Raw genomic sequence first — 2556 nt, 5'->3', positions numbered from 1 at the left:
GATGTGAAAATGCTGACTGTTTAAATCCCCAAAATACAGAAACTAATTTTTGCGTATTTAAAAAACCTACGAAATGCTGTAACTACTTTAAGAGCTACAGTCTCGCAATATATCATTTCGGTACATTTCTTTACGGATTTTCTGTTGCCCTCGTCTTTTTTTTTTGTATACGGAAAGCGTCTGGGTGCTTGTGTGACCACAGTCAGAACCGCACAGTCCCATAGGTCTTCGGTAAGTCATTTCCTGATGATGGGTTTCTTAATGAGTGCAGGGTTCGCGGCGTTGACCTGTAAAGTCATGTTCGGGATAGGTTCATTGGGCATCAGTTCAGAGTTGAAGCACTCTCGGGAGGTAGAGTCGGGGTGTCATCCCTAAAGTCATCTGTTTGAAGATCTACATAGAGACAGAGAGAGAGAAAATGAAACAAAACTAAAGCAACCAGAGCAATGCATGCATCTATCTTTTTATATAGTGTTGCCCTCTGTGCTCAGTTCTGCAAAAACCAGTTTCGTTGCGTAAACCAATGAGGTTTAGGAGGTTTAGAATTTTTTGCTGAGATATTTTTTTTGTTGCATGTTTATTTGATATTTTTCCAAACCAAAACCTGGAAACAAAGTCAACGTTTGAACATTTTCCGTTCTATCATTGTGACATCGATGGGTTTTGGTTTATGTCTGGCATAAGTCTTACGGTTACCACAAGCTTAAAATATCTTCACATCTTATTCCATGACGTGAAATGTAGCAGTGCGGCATAGGATGATTTGCAAAAACAGATAACACCTAAATTTCAAAAATCTGTATTGCATTTTGTTGTGTTATTTTATTTTTGCCTAATTAAAATACTCCAGCTGCGGTGCAGAGATTTATTGGAATTCACTATGAAAAATGTGGTTTTCGAAAAGTGTTAAAAACAGTTATCTAAGATTTTACATTAAACCTTTTTTAAAAAAGGTGGATGCTAACAAGTGGCTTAATGGGACTACAAAGGTTGTCCCGGACTTTAAATGTCCACACGCTTTCACAGCCTCATGTTTTTCTTGCAAACTATTCTTTTAGAGTTCTTGGACGCTTAATGGTGGTGATATTAAAGTCATGTGACCATGATGCAGTTTATTTAACTTTTTACTTGGGCTTTAGTTTGTTTGTTAAGATTGTCATTATCAACAAAGCAAGTAATAATCAAACTTATTATCTGCAATAATCCGACAAGCGGTGGAAAACTCTTATTGGAAACTAGGGTGATGCGCACTTCCAGGTTGGCCTGCAAAAAATATGACGTTATTGAAAAGTGCAGTACTCTCAGATCTGTTTCGTAATCTTTTTCCTTGTTCAGTTCAACTGACGTCCACCGATTTCCCACCTAATTACCCCCAAAAGAAGGCAACACAATTTGTGTGGGCCTAGTTGTTGTTCTGAAGGGCCGTGAAAGTACCTAACAGGGAAGTGTTCTGCTGGTGGTTTTCAATAACCGAGCTCTCTTCCTCATCCTCCCCCCAGTCGGCGATGTTAGCAGGTGGGATGCACTGCTCCAAGAATAGATCTTCATCTTCATCGAAGTCCATGTCTTCTGGGGGCCAGCGCAGCTCACCGCTCTCCACCTCGCTGACGTCAGTGGGCTCCACCACGATGGACGGCAGGCGCTCTTTCCCCTGCGGAGCGCAGGTCAGACAGCCTTCAGTACTCAGTACTACTTCCACTGGATCTGGGAAGATCTGAAGAATAAAGCAGATAATATAAGTGGAGAAATCTTCAATATGTAACGGTGTTTGCACTGTAGTTTGTTTGTGGTACTGTTTGCGGTTGCTTTTCGACGGGTAACTGATGAAAGCTCAACACCATTGTGAAATCGTAGATTAGCATTGCTACAGACCGGCACAGTGTTGAACGGCCAACACCTCGTAAGCCTGCGAATGATTACAGTTTGACTTGTTACCATAAATGGAAATGCAGACCATTTTCTAAACACTAACTGATACTCTCACACCAAACTCATTGGTTGAGCCAACGTTGACATAGCAATTATTAATGTCCCATGGCATAAAAATGTCACTTTATGAGGTTTTTTTAACATTAATATGAGTTCCCCTAGACTGGCTATGCTCCCCGAGTGGCTAGAAATGGCAAATAATTGTAAACCGAGCCCTGGGTATCCTGCTTCCCCTTTGAGAAAATCTACCCTTTATCTTCTCTTTATCTTTCTCTTCATACGGGGAAAGGTCACAACTAATTTTACTGCTACGTTATTATTCCAGCTAGCGTTACAACTAGTCACTAGTCCAGCTAATGACAACACTGCATATACAACAACACACGATTATATATAAATCGTCATTTTTGGTTGAACTATTCCTTTAAGATATCTTAGTCTGAGACAGTGGAGGTAGCCAGCAATGGGGTTTCATTGTCAGTGTTTTGGTCGCAAGACTTACATAGTGCAAAACATGCTGTTTGTCCTTTAAGGGCTACTGTACAGACATGATGAGAACTTCCATGTAAGGGGACCTATGTGTATGTAGCTCATTCTAAGCTAATAAAAAAATAAAGGTTCATTCTG

The sequence above is a fragment of the Puntigrus tetrazona genome, chromosome 13 (assembly GCF_018831695.1).
Source record: "Puntigrus tetrazona isolate hp1 chromosome 13, ASM1883169v1, whole genome shotgun sequence".
NCBI classification, from domain to species: Eukaryota; Metazoa; Chordata; class Actinopteri; order Cypriniformes; family Cyprinidae; genus Puntigrus; species Puntigrus tetrazona.
This window is presented reverse-complemented; position numbering follows the sequence as displayed.